This window comes from Camponotus floridanus, unplaced genomic scaffold, assembly GCF_003227725.1.
Source record: "Camponotus floridanus strain SB8 unplaced genomic scaffold, Cflo_v7.5 scaffold35, whole genome shotgun sequence".
NCBI classification, from domain to species: Eukaryota; Metazoa; Arthropoda; class Insecta; order Hymenoptera; family Formicidae; genus Camponotus; species Camponotus floridanus.
Genome location: NW_020229492.1, coordinates 439,388 through 453,757, shown reverse-complemented (window position 1 = coordinate 453,757; position 14,370 = coordinate 439,388). Strand labels below are relative to the sequence as shown.

Below are 14,370 nucleotides of genomic sequence, written 5' to 3'. Positions count from 1 at the left end.
ATAATATACCAATTTCATTTAAGAGAGTACGGTTATAGGTTACTCAAATAAAGAGACAGAAAGATGTCTTAATCAATTAAAAATAAATCCATATATAATTCTAGTAGAAAAATGCTTTAGACGACAAAAATTCTTTTACGAAAAGAAATTAAAATTTAATTATTATTAATTATTATAAAATTGTTTTGCGATTTATCACAATTGTCTGTCTGGAAAAAGGAGGGGAGAAGAAAAATAAATATTGCATGAAGCTTTTTTTGAAAGTATTTCGAAATACATTATCGAATATCTCGAAGCTCTCTTTTCTCTGAGAGAGAAAGAGAGAGAGAGAGGAAGTGTCCCGGTTAATAGTTGCAGTTCACAATGGCACCAGCTGGTATTCTCGCACCGCGACGACGGCGGCGGCATCCCGATTCCGCGCTGGTTTTCCGCCGGCATCGGGGAAAACGACGAGCGGTATCGATTGTCTTCGGCCTCGTCGGAAGCGTCTTTCTTGTATGCGCATTCCCGGCGCGTATCTCGAATCGAGTCAGTTCTCGATTCTGGAGCAGGTCGGCTTTCAAACGCGGTTAACTAACCGGAAGTGACGAGCAGGCAGCCGCGTCGAATGCAACCGGGAATCGCCCGTGAAAAACGCTGCTCGATTTTTCGACCTACAGATACGTACACACCCGTTCGCGCGGAAATGTTGCGTTTTTTTTTTTTTTCGCGTACGCGGCTTTACGCTACACTAAGCACATTTTTCGTTATTCATGAGGGGCAAGATGTCAGAAAAAAAAATTATATTTTCGTGCACGGTACGTTTTCTCGCATCTGCGAGAATTTTTAGTTTAGTTTTTTCCTTTTATGTTAAAAAAATATATATAAATTGTTCCCCCGTTCTTCTCTGGTTTTTTTTACATTTTCGGGATGAACGAAGATTCATTTCAATCTGACTTGGCGTCAAGTTCCCCTTTAATTCGTCTCCTTGCGACTTCGTGTCTATTTTAAAGGCCTAATATCGTCGACACGACTCGCAGGAGAAAAACGTTCCGCTGTCTCTTTTTCCATCTTCCTTTTTCCGCCGGCTCTTCTCCCCTCGCTCTATTCACGTCTCGCCCCATCGATTTCACTCCCTACGTCGCGTCGCTTCTTTCTCTTTCTGTCGCTTCTCTTTCTCTCTCTCTCTCTCCCTCGCACGACCGCTTCTGTCAGTGGATACGAAAGGTCGAAAAGTTTTGTTCTCCCGTCGCGATGTCTTCCATTTCCATCCCCGTGTCCTCCCCCGTTCCGCCCCGTCGCTCCTTTTTCCTTCGTTTTTTCGCGTGCAGATTGAACTTTACGAGCGCGTATCTGCGAAAGTTTCCCGCGACGAGAGGGCGAGAAGGTAAAAGCCAAATGGAAATCAGCTACGCCGTTCCTTAAAATCGTCCGTGAAATTCATCGAGTGTTTGCCGGGGCGAATTTCCACCGTTTCTGAATCCCGGCGGCTGACAATTTTTGAATCCCCAGCCAAAGCGCGACGTCTCCAGAATTTGCTGGCAAGGAATTCTACGGAGGGCGCTTGGGACCATAAAGTGTATTACGACGATACGCTGCAGAGATGTTGAAAACTTCGGGAACATGATTCAGAAGTCGTGAGCGGGCTGGAGATTTAAAAATGCATCGATTATTCGCGCAAGGATCTCGATAATTTGCGGGAGATTCACTTTTGAGACATTTTACGAGTCCATCTTTTAATGTTTTGAAAATCGGGAAATATATATGACTGCTTAAGGGTGCTTATGTCTAGTCAGCAGGCCGAAAAAAGTATAATGTTTGAGAATTTTTTTTTGAAAACTATAATAATTTTTTTTTACAAATAAATTTTTATTCCAAAGTACAAATATTAAGAATATTATTATTTTTTTGAAAAGTGTAATATTTTTTTGTTACAAATAAATTTAAAAGTACAAATATTAAAAATGTTATTATATTTTTTTAAGTAAAATATTTAAAAATGTAAAAGTTATAACTATTCTCCCGGATATTGTTTTTTGAAAAGCGCTGCGCGGTGAGCAGTCGAAGCAGATTCGTTTGATATCAAAAATTTGATAAATTGTAGTTAGTGTATGATATTGTTTAATAGATAAACGAAGGATTAATCGAAAAATTGTTTTGGAACAAAATGGCAGCCATTTAACACTAAAATATTCTTTTTCGACGTAAAAATTGCTTATTTTTTATTAAGTAAATAAAAAGTATTTATTGAAAAACAAAATTCTTCGTTCATCTACTAGGTTTTTATATGTAGAAGAAGCCTGTAAAATTTCAAGCAAATCGGTGTAACGATTTTCAAAATATCTTGCTCACGGATTTTGAAAAAGATTTCGAGAAAAAACGCGTTTAAGGTTTGTGTCAAGTTTACGTTTAAATAAAACACAGATTTTTAATTTACACAGAATCATCTATTGCAGGCCCATATAATTTTAGTTTATTTAAATCTTCGTATATTGGCTTGATAGCCCTCAAAATATCAGAGTTGAAGCTTTATAGTCGTGTTTAAACAAAGTTATACATAAGTTAATACATTCTGGCGCTTCATGAATCATACTTATAACTCCGTCAATTTGCATCCGATTAACTTGAAGCTTTTAGGAAATATTTCCAATATGATATACTTCAAGGAAATGTAAAAACATAAAAATCGTTTCCTTCTACTTTTATGACATAATCCCTTAAGAAAAAATTGTGGGAGAATGATGTGGGAGATGATGATTTCGCACACGTGGGAAATGTCGCGATTCGAAAATGCCCGCAATTAAATTTCTGTTACACGAGGCATTGAAAATTTCTTGCAAATAGCTTTTCTTGGTTGGACGTGAGTAACGTTAACTACGTTTTCCAGGATATATCGCGCAGAGCTGCATTCTCAAGAAGTTTCATCTCCGCTGGAGAGATGCTGATGCACGCTGTTTCTATCGAGCTGAGACATTGGCTAACTTTTAAAGTGTCATTACGCGAATGCGACGAGATATTCTCTCGCAGTCATAATGTTTCGCATACACCGTAGCAACGGATATAAAAGTCCTGTGTGCGAGCATTGCAACGTGAAATTTCCAGTTTCAATCAACGCAGGACGAACTATTTCAAAAATTCAAGCAGGCGGAAATAGAGCGCGGTGCTGAAAAAAATTGAATTGATAAGAAAATAAAAAAAACTAAATACCAAAAGATGACACACGCAAAATATATGAATGATATCGATAATAAAATAAAATAAAATGGATAATAAATTCAATAAAAATTTGATACGTAAACGCTATTTAAATATAATTCATTGGAATTAAAATGCCTTAAATTTTGTGAATTATTAATTATAATTACTATTTTAAGATTATTCTAAAATTTAAAAAATATCATTAAACAATAGATTATCCTTATCAAAGTGAGACCTGATTACTCTGATTCATTGCGTGCTTTACAATTGTTAATAAATAATATTGAAAATTAAATTCCATATAATATACTCTCGTTTTATCTCTCATAAATTAAACATTTGAATATATTGTGAAAGGTCCAAGTGCATTGAACTGAGCGCCCCACGATACTTTACACGTATTTTGATTATTGCGAATTCACGGGGAGGGAATTTCACAACAAACACGAGCGACGGGAATGATGGACTGGAATGCTCACGAAAAAATTAATGGCGGCAATTTAATTACTGGCTATTTAATAACCGCGGGGCGAGGGAAAAAAACAAATATGCAGTTGCAGCAGCGCAGGGCCGTTATTCAAAGATAAAATTTAGCGCTGTCATAAATAATAATGTCGCTCCGCTTTGTTTTGCGTTGCCGAGATATTTCAACGTTCTTAATGATATATAAAGTACTCAAAGTATTATTTTGCCTGTCACACACGAGCGCGATTATAATTCTCGACGGTGTTCTGCCAATCATTCTCTCACGAGACGCGGATACAAATCATTTTTTCAGGTATAAACGTCACATCTGTTTGAGATTATCTCTGTGCTAGATGTATATGAATTTTATTTTTAATGGCAACGAAAAAAATTGAGAAAAAAAGTAACATTCTCTTCGCAACGCGTGTAATTATAAATTAATATCTTTTCAAAGGCTATCAATAATTGGAAAATGCACAATACTTATAATGTAATATTTATACAACTGGTACAAAATATCGCTTCATTGAAAAAAAAGAAATTGCGCGACCGAGGTAAAATAAACATGAATTTATAATTATTCGGATAAAATGAACATGAATTCATAATTATTTTATTTTTATAATTATTAGTATAAAATTTACGATTTAATTTCTATGACTTGATTTTAATTTAAATACGTATTTTTCTTCTTTTATTTTTTTCGAAATTATATCATTCCTCGATTTAAATATAAATATAAATGACGGAAATTATTTCGCTGCCAATCGATTTATAAAACCGCGCGCACACACACACATTTAGAATATTAATTGAAATTAAACTTACCGTGCTATAAATATTAGTGTTTTAACCACCATTTATGAGAGATTCAAATTACATTTTATGATTTAGAGCAAACAATAACGTAATTCGCGTTTATTAACTTTGTAACTTAATATCAATTTACAACTAACATTCTGCGCGCTGATGCATGTTATCGTTGATAATATCGGCGCATCTTGTTTGCTGTTGTACGCACAAGCATACGCACATACGCGCATCACATATATGCACATATATATATACACATATATACATCACACGCCGAGACTGTTAGAAATTGCAAGGCGAACGGCGAACGAGGACGCGATGGAGGGAGACTGCTCCGAAAGTTTCCAAGAAACTCCACTTTTTTCTAATTTACACCTGGACCTCGATATACTTTCGCGAGGAAGTAGATCCTGGAAAAAGCGAGACGTTAGTTTTTAGACCATCGTTCCCTCGTTGCCTCGTCTCTTTATCGAATATAATCTCATATCCAAGTATCTCAATATTCCAAGACGCGAGAAGACCGGCGATGTGAAAAATAAAGGATCAGACTTAAGCTTATTAAGTTGTTAAATCGATTTTATGAAAGGGGATTTTTTTCCGGAACAAAAGAAAATTGAAAGAATCCTAGCGATTTTACGGAGATGTTCTACAGAGAATGTTCTCGGATGGAATTACTCTAAACTTTTTTTCAGAAATTCCTGTATCTCCTTTTGAAAGTTTTTTAGATCCAAGAGTTTTATCAAGAATCGAGATGATTCAAAGCGATCTTATAATTAAAGTAAAAAAGTTATCCATTTTTTTTTTTTTACGAAAAATTGAAATTGGCGCTTCGTATATATATATATATATATCAGCATTTGTTGCAATTTTCGAAGCATCAGAAATTCCAGAGCTTTGCGAAAGAGGATCAGAGAATTCTATTAATGTATGAAATGTATAGAAATTCTAGGAACAAAAGAGTGCTCGTCACAAAAGTTATAAAAGCATATTGCGATAAATTTAATTTCGTGCGCAACAGCATGATAATTGGTCAAGCTTTAATTATCTCAAAACTTACACTTACATTTTTACTTAAAAATCTTGAAGAGAAAAAGAGGGAGAGATGATGCATGTGCTATATATTAGCATAGCTACAGGGAGCGAATTTATGTGAACAAATTACAGGGGTTGCGCTTCAGATCGATCGTCCCTTTTCGAGCCCGAGCTTGCAAGTACTAGCTTGCGACATATTGTGCCGCGATAAATCGAGCTTCGACGAGCCTCAGAGTCTTATCGAGAAACCGAGGATTAACTGACGGTGCTGAAGCTCGTATTCACTCGTTGACTAGAAAATTCTAGACTTCAAAAGGGAGAGAGAGAGAGAGAAAGGATTTAAAAATATTGCTATGCTTATTGACTGGCACAGAGCTTGCAAGCTCGAATGCGAATAAAATTAAAAGTTTGAAACGACAGTTGTTGTGAATTAAGAATTTTTAGCTCGCAAGATTAATGATTTACGATAATTGGTTTTAGCAGCTTGCTGGACGTTGCTATTTTTGCGGAATAAGAAGGTGATTTGCAAGGAACAAAATTCTTTGGAGTTTGTCGTCTACAAGAGTTTTTATTCCAGGTTTTATGACAAACTCTGTTCTTAAATTCTGGATTTTCTCTAGACACTTATATCGTTAAATATTTCAACTGTTGGGGATATTTTATCCTTTAAATTCTCTTAAATTCTTGAGAGCGTAAAAAAATTTCAGACTTGTTTTCATATTTGGAAACTTCGGAGGCTTCCATCTCGGAAATTTCTTATAAACTTTCGGGGAAACTTGTTCCTAAATTAGTGTCTCCGACACGTGAGATACAGGAATTAGCGAACGGGAAATGTTTCATCGGAACTGAATTTTGCCAAGGTAGAGACTTACTCTAATGAGAGCTCGCCCCGGGGCGATTAACCGCTTAGACGTCGCGCGCTAACAATGCGAGACTCCCTTCTGGAGATAACGTGACAAAATCTCAGGAAATGTAATTCGTCAGACGGAGATCGGAGCGGGTGTCTGAGAAATGCTGAACCTCCTGCCGGGGCATCCAGGATGCAAGAGCGACCTGAAGGGTCTCCGAAGGATGCGGCGAGAATGTTCTCGAGAAATTGCAACCCCTGGCACGGTATTGCGCGTGAAGAGATCCTCGAGAGAATCGCGGCCGGACCACGGCATTCTATCCTTCAACGTGAAATCTATTTTCTTCTTGCATAAGAAGAATGCAAAACTGCGGAACGATGAGAGAAAAAAATAACTCGGGGAATAGAAAAATCCGAGTAGCAAGAAATGCAAATTTCAAGAAGTAATCCTCTCAAGTAATCCTTTATTTTAAATCAATTGACTGATCTATTTTATAGGATGTCCTAGACTTAACGAATCAGCCGTTAATGGTAGATTCCTGGGATCATTTGGAAACGAAAATCTTAATACCAAAATGTTGAGGAAGACGTAGTTTCGGCGCTACAAAAGATTAAAGATTAGCAATTGCGTTACGTTCTCCTATTCCTTCCCGTTCTCAGGGAAATAGCGCGATAATATCGATATCGATAGAGGGATGAATATAAAACAAAAAATAGGATTCTGCAGTGAGCGCGATTGTGTTTGCCATGCGACAGTAGTCAGTAGTTTGGACATTTTTATGAAGTCTTCCTCAACATTTTGGTATTAGAATTTTCGTCTCCAAATGATCTCAGGACTACCATTAAAATTATTAATATCTTTATATATTAATAATATATATAAAAAAGTAGATTTTTTTGGCAAAAAGTAGTTAGCCTAATTTGAATAAACCAAGTTACGAAGGGAAAATATTTTTGGGGAAATATTTGTCGCTTATTATGTACGTGGATTATATATCCCTTGAAGCTGGTAAGCTAGAATCCACCCGCTGATGGCGAATTAAACTTGGCCCAATGGCTATGCATGATATGCGAGGGCTCTCGTGCTCCCGGCGCATTCCGTATTAGATTTGCATTCGAGCTTCGTGGCTCCAAAGACTCCTGAACTCTTTCAAAAGCCTCGGAAATCAATCGAATATCACGGAAGACTATCCGATCGGAACTCTTTTTTCGCGATCCGGTCAACTTCCTGGCTCTCCGTCTCTAGACTTGCAAACTTGAGGAATCCTAAATTCTTAAGCGGTAGAGAGAGAAAGAATACTTTGGAATCTCGCATTAAATGCAACCGGAAAATTTCGAAAAAGATTTTTTTTTATTCTCCCTGAATTCGAGAAATCAGAAAATCTTTAAAAATTGCCAAATTTATCCTTCAATGTTGAATTAATGACCCTAGGCTTGAAATTTTAAATTGCCAAATTTTGGGAGATACAGCGATTAGCTCGCGATCGAGCTCGGTATCGAGGCTGATTGCGAGAACTCCAACTTAACGAGTATAATACGTGTCAAAGTTCTCTCAAAGCGGCTGCACCTGCAGCTCGGTATACGAGCGCAGGGCCTGAACTAGGCGGCAACTTGCCGCTAACTTGCCGGCAAAGTGCATGATCCGGAGCTGGCGCTAAACTATGAGAAGGAAACGAGCTTACTCGCTTACTTACTTATATAACCCGGAAACGTCGTAGTTTGAGCATTTTTCCTCCCTCCAGGATCCAATCTTGATCTCTGGAGGTTATTGATACTTTCTGATCTCGCGTAAAGTGAAATGTACAAGAGATTTCATCTATAGTCAAAAAGAAACATATCTTAATAGATACTTGTATTAAACTAATAATAAAAATAATAATAAAATAATAATAAAAATAAATTTTTATTATGTTTTATTAAATAATTCTTGACTGGTTTTTCTTTGTTAGATATTAATATCTATAGGAAGGAAATGCGACATTATTATACGTCTATTTAGCTGATGCATAGTCAAAGTTTTATTGCAGTTGCGTCATTTTCGAAAATTCTACTCGAGCATCGAGAATGATCCGAGTTTCATGCGATGAAATTGGAATCTACTTAGGCGAGGACTACACTTAACCCATTTGCCCTCTCGCATCAACCATCTCTTAACCTTTATTGCGACTTTCTTCAAAGATGCTCTACGAAATGCATCGAATTGCAAAAGTAGGCCGCTGCCTCGCAGAGTGCATGAAACTGCCGTGTGTGTCGTTGTCGAGTTTTAGAAGATTCCAAGTGCTTCTACTCGGTGAAAGTCGGTATTAAAAGTGACAGAGGTCATCCGAGTAGTGGATATTAAATTATATGAAAAGTCATTTAAAACATACTTATTTATCGATTAAAATTTTTTTAATAAAATTTACGAGAATATTTAAAAAAAAATTATAAACTAGAAATCTTGCAGAATTTCCCAAATTTCTTGCAATCTTACAGAGCGAGTAAATGTGTAACTTTTTCCAATTGAAATCGCATACATAGAAAAATATAAGTGTCAAATCAATACTTAAACTAACGCGTTTATCGTTTCGTATAACGCACAATTTGTAATCTTCTTAGAAGAATTTAATAATTTTAAATATTATATTAAATATTAAATATTATATATATATATATATATATATATATATATTTATAATAAATTTAAAATTATTATATATATATGTATATATATATATATATACATATATTTAATAATTTTAAATTTCAACAATATTATAGTCTTATTTTAATATTGTAATTGTCATCTCAAGAATATATAATTATTTAATTCCATTTTAGAAAATTATAATTTTAAGAAAATTATCTTTGATTGAAAAATATTATTTTTTATCCAACGTTGTTTCTTTTCCATTCAAGAAAATTAAATCATAAGAACATATTTTTCATGATTGAATCATATAAAATGACTTCATTCAAGTAAGCAATTATCCAAGAAAATATATTTTTCTATAATTAACGCAATATAATTTATTTCGAAATTTAATGTTAAAATAAAACTAAATATATTTTAAAAACAAGAGAATATCCTTTCTTCTGTACATTCGAAAATTGCCGAACTTGCCGATCGATGATTTTAGAAATGAAATCACAATCCGCGGTACAAACGAGCGTTTCATCCGACAGATTCTAGGAGTCTTGATCTTGATGAGAGAGAGAGAGAGAGAGAGAGAGACGGGGGCGGAGGGCGGGTGGAGAGACGAGGGCGGTTTGAATGAGTTTTCCCGGAAACGCGTTGAATCGATTAAATGCGGGGCCGGCGGTCGGTTGATTGAAATATCGAGTAAAAGCCGGGGCCGACTCCGCACCTGAGCCGCCGTATCCGTGTTGCGGGGAGAGTTTGCTCGTTACGAAGAAGAATCGTTACGAGGAAGCGTTAAACTATCGCTTAATAGTCGGCGGGTTTCCGCGGCGGGGACCGCTTACATAACGGCCATATTTACGAACAACGTAAGGGGAGGGAGAATCGGGGGGCGGGATCCCTCCCCGAGAAAAATTAAAACCCTGTACCGTGTCTTTACGACTCGGCTGGATTAATAATTCAACGTCGCACCCCCGTGAGTGAACTTTGGATCTTTAATCGTTCCCCTCTTCATCCCTTTAGTCGCTTCAGACGATGATCGATAACCGGAAAGCCGATGATTTCATCTCCTGCATGTTTATAAAATATTTTCGAGATGTATGCAGGACGTCGCACATAACTGTGCACATTTAAAGTTCTAATTCGAGAAACGTTTTACATCACTATCGAAAAATATTAATTAAAATTCTGATGACGTACAATCATTGTCTTATTATTATTATCAGGTGTTATCTGGTGTCTTTTCGGCACCCTCTCTTTCTCCCTCGTGAAATAACATACAGATCACGCATAATATTCTCTCGCGAGAGGAACTAGGAGTATTTCTTTTTCCTTTTTCAACGCATAGAAATTTTAAGGAAAAGAGATGGGGAGAGAGACAGAGAATGTGTTATCACTTCCTTCATTATTATTTCACAATCCCTATTCGAGCGTTTCGAGCCGTTTCTCGCAGCGCTTCCGATTGCGAGCGGGAAGAAAATAGAGAGATGGAAAGAGAGAGAAGGACAGAGAGAGAGAAAGAGAGAGAGAGAGAGAGGATTGCAGCGGAGCGAGGGAAGGGAGAGAGGCGCGGAGATATTGATTTTGCAGCAACACACAAACCGGCGGCGGTCGCATTTCATAGCCTACCAGACGTAGCCAGACGCACGTTCGACGTGCTACGTTAAAAAGCTGAAGAGAGTCCCTCGGCCGGAAAGGCCAGACGAAGGCTAAGGCCTCCGATAAGCCGCGGCCTTCGACCGTCGACCTTATCACCCCTGAGGTTTTAGGCTTTATCAAGGTTTACAGGTCGACGAATACGCGCCCGGATCATCTGGATGATTGTGAATATATGTCAGCCTTTACATCGCTTCTATATAAAGATCCTGCAGGATCGTATATATATATTAAGGACGTTTTGTACCTATTTTAAAAATATTGAGAATTTAATAAAAATTGTACAGAATGTCCTTACATATGTTTAGAATCTTCAGTACAATTTTTAAATCGATTCACTAAAGCGTTCACTAGTTATAAGGATTTTAATTTGCATCGAATTAACGTGTATTCTTATGGGAAACGTTTAACCACGTCGATTTAAATGACAAAAACACATGGAAATAATATTCAGAATTTGTTGAAAGTTTGTAAAAGATACAGAGGAAATATTTGGTCAAATAATATTATACAAGTACTAACTGGTTAAAAAGATATTAAATATTCAGTGAAGTTAGCCATGTACCTGTCACAAGGCGAAATTCTCTGCCAAAAGTTAATCATTTCGATTAACAAAATTCGGAATATTTCAGTAAAAACGCAATAAATATTAAAAAATACATCTCTGCATTGTAGCTAATTGTAAGATCAAATTGTAATATTCCATACAATTTCTTACTCAAAATACACCAAAAGTGGATATATTCGTCAATATTGATTTTCAGCTACTTTTTACTGGGATTATTCATACAATACATCCTTAATCGCACCTGGATTTATTTAAATGAAGGGTAAAAGAATTATCCAAAAAGAAAGAAGAAATTCGTAATTGTGAAATTTTAATTCTTCTTCGCGCTTTCACGCGGGGGTTTCGTCTGTGTAAATATTTCGCGAGTAAAAGGATTTTCCAAAATTCCGCAATTGCTTCGGGCTGAAGTGAATGGAAAACTGCGCGTGAAAACCCTCGTGAAACGGGAGTCAATTCCTTCGCTCACGGCCGCTGTTGTTTCCCAGAGTGACTGGGAGCTTGTTTGACCACACTGTCGGACACTGGTGCGACAGTGATGCTGTAAAACGCAACGGGCGAGACACGGGGGCTTTATTAACGAACGCGTGACGCGGCGATACGCGCCATTGTTTCGCTGATACGCGCGATGTAATACAAATCGCGGCATAATGGAAGAATAGCGGCGCAGAAGTCGATGCCCGTCGCTTTATCGCTTTATTATAAACGTCAGGCACAAAAGGGATTTGTGAGCGGAGAGACCGTTCTCTGTTACTGGCGGAAATTTCCATCCAAATGACGCGCCGCCACGTCAGTGAGCGCGACGCTTTGTCATCCCCTTTTTTTCCCCTTTTTTCCCCCTTTTTTTTTATTTTTCGTATAGGTACGGATTTTTTTTTCTTTTTTTTTCTTTTTTTTTGACAGAGAGATATTTTTTCATATATGCGTTTAATTCCTCAAAATGCACATTTTCACCGGGAACGAGGGAAGCGCTTTTACATAATGGCGAATATTTTTCGACGTTTATCGTCCTCTTCTTTCTCGCCGAGCTTGACGTTTGAAGAGAGACGCGACGGAAATATAATGATATTTTATAATAAAGTTCATCTGCATCCGTTTCATCGAGGTTCTTTTAGCTCTCTAAATTACATCACGTTGAACAAAGGCAATTAAAGCGAAGGAAAAATGTATTACGGGCAACAATCGATATCATCAGGATTGTCGGCAGGAGGGATGATTACAGTCGATCAGGGGAAATCGCGTGATCAAAGGCCGGCTGGTAAGCGAAACACGTACCTTCCGTCAACAGAGATGCTGGTTCGCTTTGACGAAGCCCTTGTCGATATCCTCGCCATGGACAACGTGATGACTTCGTCCACATAGCAATCGACACGGATCCTCCGATCACGTTGGGGTTGGAGACGAAACATCCGTCGACGAGACAACAAATCTGCGACAAAATTTCAATTGATAAGCATGGATTTTGCAATTCTGTTCAGCATTGTTTTATTAATCGCACGTCGTTTTTAAGATTGGAAAAAGTGACGCCTATTGAAAAATTATCGAGCTCTCTCAAATCGATTATCGGCTAAAAAAACACTTAGCGGGCCATTTCGACGCTAATAGACAGACGCTTTAGAAGGTCGACGAAGCGGAACTAAAAAGGAGCTAATTATCAACAGCTCTTTGTAATAAATAAGAACAAAAAGCGTGAAAACTCGTGACTTTTCCATTTTCGAAAGAGCTTTAAATACTAAAAAATTATTGGAAAAGAAATTGTTTGAAAATTAATAATTAATAATTAATAATTAAATATTTTTTTTTATTTCATCATTCGTTGAAATATAATAAAAAATTGCAAAGTAACATATAAATCTCTATGTGATGGAAACCCTTTTGTTCAGTTTCGCGAATTAAAAATTCGAAGGATTCCAGAATGTGGGTATGTGCCAGGAGATCGAAACATGTTTTTCGTCCATATTTCTCTGTAGATCTGCAGAGATCCTTCGCGCATCTAGATGGTAATAAATCGTCGCTCGCGTGATGAGGCCGGCGGACTCTATTAAAATAAAACTACCGGGTGTGAGAGAATCACGGGTTCATTCGCTCGCGATGCGATGAGTCGTGAACGCGCGCGGCGAACCGGAAGTGCTGGACCAGCGCCAGGAATCGAAGCTGCGCGCGTGTCCCGACAGATTTGTTGATGCTTTCTGATGTTGCCGACAAAAGGATCGAGAGCGAGCCCCTCAAAATGGTGGATCGAGGAGGTCCCCGTTGATTTATTTCCCGTCGATACGCCGGCCGTTGTTTATCGTTTACCTTGAGGATGCAACCCGCGCAAACTCGGCCGGATGCGGCGATCCATTTTCCGTCGCGAGCGGGATGCGAAATGACGGTAGGGAGGATCGTGAAAAATAGCTGCAATAAATAAATGAATAAATAAACGGAGTATGTGTTCTTCGCAAAATGCAACGTGTAAGAAACTGCGATATTTCGCGGAGCAAATTTGTTGGATAACCACTGCAAAGTGATTTTTAATTTTTTTTCTCGGCCCCTCTCTCTCTTTCCTCAAATTTACGTTTGCTCCTTTAGATCATTATTTTTCTACATGATGGGAAATTATTTTCTAGATTGGTTTAGAAAATAATTAAACGCCTAAGAAAAATTATCTAATGCAAAACAATAGAATTATTATCTAATGATCAATTCAAATATGTGAATTTTATTAACAAAAATAAAATGAATAAACCATATATATTTAACAAAGGGATCAGTATTATAATTTATATAAATTAATAGAGAAACATACTTATGGACATTAACGAGAAGATAAGAGAAAGGGCTAAAATTTTTTAAGAAAAGATGTAATATTATTTCATAAAAAATATTTAGAAAAATGTTTGTTGTACAATAAAAGTGAAGGCGCGTGTCAATTTTGATCTTTACTAAATCTTTATCTAAATTCATATGGAAAATAAATCAACGTCGGATTAGATCGGAGCAAAGATGTTGTCGAAAGTATAAAAGTCATCCGCTTTTATTCCCATCCTCAATCACAGTGTATCAAGGTGCATCCCTCTTTCGTTCAGCCCTGTTCTTGTTCTCCGACTGCCACCTTTCGTAATTTGCCGACTCGGCAATCTTTCTCTGATCATATATATAGTATAGTTTGAATTTACTGCTCGATCTGGAAGCTGCCAACTTTTACGACACGGA

At 37.1% G+C, this 14,370-nt stretch overlaps 2 protein-coding genes across 6 annotated transcripts in view; one reads left to right on the top strand and one right to left on the bottom strand.

Moving 5' to 3' along the window:
- LOC105255671 overlaps nucleotides 1-14,370 on the top strand; it is a 100,979-nt gene that overhangs the window by 37,504 nt on the left and 49,105 nt on the right. The gene's annotated exons all lie outside the window — the stretch shown is intronic.
- The window catches only part of LOC105255672 (homeobox protein unc-4), a 112,269-nt gene continuing 109,973 nt past the window's right edge, over nucleotides 12,075-14,370 (bottom strand). For 2 of the 3 annotated variants that reach the window (XR_003123131.1, XR_003123132.1), the window contains one exon: nucleotides 12,075-12,604. The gene's annotated coding sequence lies outside the window, so the exon portion shown is untranslated. The remainder of the gene's footprint in view (nucleotides 12,605-14,370) is intronic. The other variant, XM_025410864.1, reaches the window with a different exon arrangement.